The following is a 6,317-nucleotide window of genomic DNA, read 5'->3' on the forward strand; positions in this document are numbered from 1 at the left end:
AAAAAGGTGGGAATTTAAGGAGATGGGACCTGGATAAACTGAAAGAACCAGAGGTTGTTCAGAGTTTCAGGGAGAGCATAAGGGAACAATTGACAGGAATGGGTGAAAGAAATACAGTAGAAGAAGAATGGGTAGCTTTGAGGGATGAAGTAGCGAAGGCAGCAGAGGATCAAGTAGGTAAAAAGACGAGGGCTAGTAGAAATCCTTGGGTAACGGAAGAAATATTGAATTTAATTGATGAAAGGAGAAAATATAAAAATGCAGTAAATGAAGCAGGCAAAAAGGAATACAAACGTCTCAAAAATGAGATCGACAGGAAGTGCCAAATGGCTAAGCAGGGATGGCTAGAGGACAAATGTAAGGATGTAGAGGCCTATCTCACTAGGGGTAAGATAGATTACTGCCTACAGGAAAATTAAAGAGACCTTTGGAGATAAGAGAACCACTTGTATGAATATCAAGAGCTCAGATGGAAACCCAGTTCTAAGCAAAGAAGGGAAAGCAGAAAGGTGAAAGGAGTATATAGAGGGTCTATACAAGGGCAATGTACTTGAGGACAATATTATGGAAATGGAAGAGGATGTAGATGAAGATGAAATGGGAGATATGATACTGCGTGAAGAGTTTGACAGAGCACTGAAAGACCTGAGTCGAAACAAGGCCACCGGAGTAGACAACATTCCATTGGAACTACTGACGGCCTTGGGAGAGCCAGTCGTGACAAAACTCTACCATCTGGTGAGCAAGATATATGAAACAGGCGAAATACCCTCAGACTTCAAGAAGAATATAATAATTCAAATCCCAAAGAAAGCAGGTGTTGACAGATGTGAAAATTACCGAACTATCAGTTTAATAAGTCACAGCTGCAAAATACTAACACGAATTCTTAACAGACGAATGGAAAAACTAGTAGAAGCCAACCTCGGGGAAGATCAGTTTGGATTCCGTAGAAACACTGGAACACGTGAGGCAATACTGACCTTACGACTTATCTTAGAAGAAAGATTAAGGAAAGGCAAACCGACGTTTCTAGCATTTGTAGACTTAGAGAAAGCTTTTGACAATGTTGACTGGAATACTCTCTTTCAAATTCTAAAGGTGGCAGGGGTAAAATACAGGGAGCGAAAGGCTATTTACAATTTGTACAGACAAGATGGCAGTTATAAGAGTCGAGGGACATGAAAGGGAAGCAGTGGTTGGGAAGGGAGTAAGACAGGGTTGTAGCCTCTCCCCGATGTTGTTCAATCTGTATATTCAGCAAGCAGTAAAGGAAACAAAAGAAAAATTCGGAGTAGGTATTAAAATTCACGGAGAAGAAATAAAAACTTTGAGGTTCGCCGATGACATTGTAATTCTGTCAGAGACAGCAAAGGACTTGGAAGAGCAGTTGAATGGAATGGACAGTGTCTTGAAAGGAGGATATAAGATGAACATCAACAAAAGCAAAACAAGGATAATGGAATGTAGTCTAATTAAGTCGGGTGATGCTGAGGGAATTAGATTAGGAAATGAGGCACTTAAAGTAGTAAAGGAGTTTTGCTATTTGGGGAGCAAAATAACTGATGATGGTCGAAGTAGAGAGGATATAAAATGTAGGCTGGCAATGGCAAGAAAAGCGTTTCTGAACAAGAGAAATTTGTTAACATCCAGTATTGATTTAAGTGTCAGGAAGTCATTTCTGAAAGTATTCGTATGGAGTGTAGCCATGTATGGAAGTGAAACATGGACGATAAATAGTTTGGACAAGAAGAGAATAGAAGCTTTCGAAATGTGGTGCTACAGAAGAATGCTGAAGATTAGATGGGTAGATCACATAACTAATGAGGAAGTATTGAATAGGATTGGGGAGAAGAGAAGTTTGTGGCACAATTTGACCAGAAGAAGGGATCGGTTGGTAGGACATGTTCTGAGGCATCAAGGGATCACCGATTTAGTATTGGAGGGCAGCGTGGAGGGTAAAAATCGTAGAGGGAGACAAAGAGATGAATACACTAAGCAGATTCAGAAGGATGTAGGTTGCAGTAGGTACTGGGAGATGAAAAAGCTTGCACAGGATAGAGTAGCATGGAGAGCTGCATGAAACCAGTCTCAGGACTGAAGACCACAACAACAACAACAACAAGCCTCGTAAATCATGGGTGAATCGAGGCAAACCATCGACACCCGCTATTCTGTGTTTGGTGGGATCTGAAGGGCGTCATCTATTATGAGCTGCTAAGACCTGGGGAAACCGGTAACAGTGATCGCTACCAACAGGAAATGATCGATTTCAATGGAGCATTACGTGAAAAACGTCCGGAATATAGAAAAAGGCAACACAGAGTCATGTTGCTCCATGATAACGCCCCATCACACAAAGCAAAACGGGTCAGTTGCCTCAGCTTGCCTCACTAGTGTTGAGTGCATCCCACTTGCCAACAGCGCTCGACAGATCGGATGGTCACCCATCCAAATGCTAGCCCAGCCCGACAGCGCTTAACTTCGGTGATCTGACGGAAACCGGTGTTACCACTGCGGCAAGGCCGTTGGCAGCTATGCGGATTAGTTTGAATAGAATATTTTTATCAGTTTCCAACAACAGACTGTAATTATTGCAACCAGTTAGTCACGCTTACCTCACGTCTGCGGCGTCCAACTTTCTGTGAACGACTGGCAGACCTATGGAACTATGCTCCATCAAAGAGATTCATTTCCACCGAGTTGTTATTATGATGTGCTACTTTACCTATCTCATCCTCAAGTTTTACAATCCACCTAGAAAGCTGCGTCGTCAGTGACGCGCGTTGTTGACCGAAGTGGCCTGGGATGGATTCCCGGCTGGGTCGGAGATTTTCGCCACTCAGGGTGTTGTGTTTTCCTTACGCTCGTATCGTCAAAATTGACATTAAACTGTTAATATGACTATATGGGCACGTCCCGAAGGCCAATGAACAAAATTTAAAAGAATTAATTCTTCGCCACTGCCCAGTACATCATGAACGCATGACATACCAGTCCATTATTACAGAACACTTGGTGGTTGACCTAGTCACTCTTCGAGAACCAGCCCTTGGTTTTGTACCCTCAGTTTTATTTTAGTCTCTTTTCCCTTACCGGAAAATTCAGTCTCTCAACCGTCCAGCACTCCATCCTCCAGCCACCATGTTATTAATATACGAAGAGCGACAAAAAATATTTGAAAACTATACATTCATTTATTTAAAGAATTGTTGTAACGATAATATCGCAAAAGGATATCCTAAAAAGGCAGAAGCTGTTACCTTAACGATGTTGAAAGTCGCACAGCATTTCGCTGAACACGATGGATCTTACGTGAGTTGTGGGTTTGCTTGCATTTGGTACAGCAGGACAGACGCTTGTGGGATCTCTTCTCCAGACGCAAGGATGGTGGTTTGAGACTCCATTATTTTCTTATTATCTGACCAAATTCCACGCAAGCTTTGCCGCAGAAGTCGTCTTCGAATTTTCTTTCCAGTTCCTCAAAAAAGTAGCTACATATAGTGCGCAACCCAATTAAAGGATCGCTTTTTCGAAACACCATAATTGTCTCCCATGACGACGCATAAGTTTTAAATTTGGCTCAAGGCGGCCTAAGACCTTCCTCTGTAACAGTGCAAAAGCACGGTGACCTGTGACGTCACGCTCGTGTTCCACAACGCTTCAAATCGCGAGGTGTCGAACTTGCGAAAACAAGGCCGGAGCTCACTAGTTCATGTGACGTCCAAGGTGGGTTAATGATGTCAAATTTCTACCACATTTCATCACAGTTCTGCCCAACACTCCTGTTGTGTTGTCACACGATGAGATAACAAGCCCGTTAAACCCCCTCTTATCCAGATTTCACCCCTTCTTTCGATGCCTCTGCAAATGAACGTCAGAAACGCGACGCCAAGCGTTAACATCACGCTTATAGATGGGCGAGGTAGATATTTCAGACACATCACCGCTCAGAACTGAAACGAAAAGGCGTCAGGGGTGGCGTAGAGGGCGTCAGTGACACCACCCCTTTCCTTGGGGCGTTAGTTCCCACACATTTCGCTGTCAAAAACAACAGACCACAGTGTGATTAGCAACTGGACGACGTTCTTAGGAACCTTTGACGCCCCTGACCCCCCCCCCCCCCCTCCCCCCAATACCATTAAACCATTCTCTAAGGACGTTGTGGGGCTCTTCCCCATTGAACAGGATCGCACCACTTTGGAGTGCTTTTGCCATCGCGTACATGTTGGAGCAACTAGGGACCGTTCAAAACCATCGGAAGGGCGCTTTCGCCTTTTCAGCTTGTAAGTAGGCTGTTTATGTTTTCTCTATGTAAGTAGGCTGTTTAGGTTTTTTATTGGTAACGCCACCTCTGTATGACAATCACTGGCTGTGCTGTGGGCAGTCTGTGTCTGCTTTGCATTGTTGTAATACTCGCCATTGTAGTGTTAGGCAGCTGGCTGTGAACAGCGCGTAGCGTTGCGCAGTTGGAGGTGAGCCGCCAGCAGTGGTGGATGTGGGGAGAGAGATGGCGGAGGTTTGCAATTTGTCATGAACTGATATATATATTATGACTTGTGATGATATTAAGGTAAATACATTGATTGTTCTCTATTAATATCTTTCATTTGCTAACTATCCCTATCAGTAGTTAGTGCCTTTAGTAGTTTGAATCTTTTATTTAGCTGGCAGTAGTGGCGCATGCTGTATTGCAGTAGCTTGAGCAGCGAAGATTTTTTTGTGAGGTAAGTGATTTGTGAAAGGTATAGTTTAATGTTAGTCAGGGCCATTCTTTTGTAGGGAATTTTGAAAGTCAGATTGCGTTGCGCTAACAAAATATTGTGTGTCAGTCTAAGCACAGTCTTGTATAATTGTTCAAAGGGGAAGTTTCATATGTCGACCCTTAGCCTAGGATACCTCACTGGAATCTTCTGATTTTTTCTTGTAGTTTGTGTATTTAGTGTAGCTTTTGTTTATTGCTAGCGCGTAATTGTAGAGAGAATCTCCTTTGTAGTTGTAGCCTTTCATTGTTGTACAGTAAAACAGTTGTGGCATGCATGTAGATTTGCACCAAGTATTTCGCAGCTACGCTTGCAGTTAACTAGATATTATTTTCAGTGCTATGTTAATGTGTTCTCTTATTTTTGATCTTCAAATTGTGCTTTTCTGCGTTGTCGTGTGAAATATTGTGACAATTATGGCGTGTGAAAAACGTAATACTAGGCTCCAAAGTAAACTGAGAAATGACAGTGAAAATGAAAGCAGTGTGTTAGCGCCACCGAGTAATGAATTAACTGATGTTCAAAGTAGTAATTTGGTAATTGTGAATAGGGAAATGGAGTGGGCTGCAAACAATGGCGTGGACAGTGAAACAATTAGTGAAGAGGGACGCATTATCGATCGATCGGTCGGCAACAGCTCGCCTCAGGAATCCGAAATGACAGGACACAATTTCGCAAATACTGTAGATTCAGGTTTTGGGTCATCACCGTTTTCTCAAATAAGTCAAGACACATTTTCTGCTTGTCAAAATGTGAATGTTGTCGGTGCAAATGCACTGCCGAAAAGCGTAGAGAAACAGATTCCAGACACTAATACATTATTGTTGCAATTAATGCAACAAATGGAACAAAATCAGAGACAAACACAGCAAAAGCTTGAAAAGTTAGACACAATGGAACAACACCAGAGACAAACACAGCAACAGTTAGACACAGTGGAACAAAATCTCAAAAAGTTAGACACAGTGGAACAAAATCTTAAAAAGTTAGACTCATTGGAACAAACACTTGAACAAACACGTGAAGATTTAACTACTGAGTTGCATAAAATCGAATCGAAATGTCAAAAAGTCTGTAACGACGTAAAAACACAAATTTGTGAGCATTTTCAACCTATTTTTTCGCGGCATGAAAATGCATTACAGAATCACGAAGCAGCCATAAAAGAACTGCAAATTATTGTTCATGAAAATCATGAGACCTCGCAAGCTAAATTTGACTCAGTTGCATCTACCGATTCGGTTACGCAACTTGCAAAAAAACTCAGGAAAACTTAAAGAACACAGTAGATTCGATTTCAACACAAATGGACAATCTGAAACTTGGTTCAGAAAAACACATTGAGGAAATGTGTTCACTATCGGAGAAAGTAGCCGAACTTTCGGATCAGTTCACTAACTTATCTACGAAGGTAGATGACAATCTGAATGACACAAAACCGGTAGTCTTTAATGACACAGAAGAGTGCGAACAAATTAGGAAATTCAAACAAAATCAGAATCAAATTAATACGCAACACCAAAGAGAAATCCGGGAAGTACAAGATCAGTTGAC

At 42.0% G+C, this 6,317-nt stretch overlaps 1 pseudogene; it reads right to left on the reverse strand.

Annotated features, from left to right (window-relative positions):
- Positions 1-2,415: 2,415 nt before the first annotated feature.
- LOC124557868 lies at positions 2,416-2,533 on the reverse strand (annotated as a pseudogene).
- Between the last annotated feature and the right edge of the window lie 3,784 nt (positions 2,534-6,317).

Source organism: Schistocerca americana, chromosome 1 (assembly GCF_021461395.2).
Source record: "Schistocerca americana isolate TAMUIC-IGC-003095 chromosome 1, iqSchAmer2.1, whole genome shotgun sequence".
In the NCBI taxonomy this organism is placed as follows: domain Eukaryota; kingdom Metazoa; phylum Arthropoda; class Insecta; order Orthoptera; family Acrididae; genus Schistocerca; species Schistocerca americana.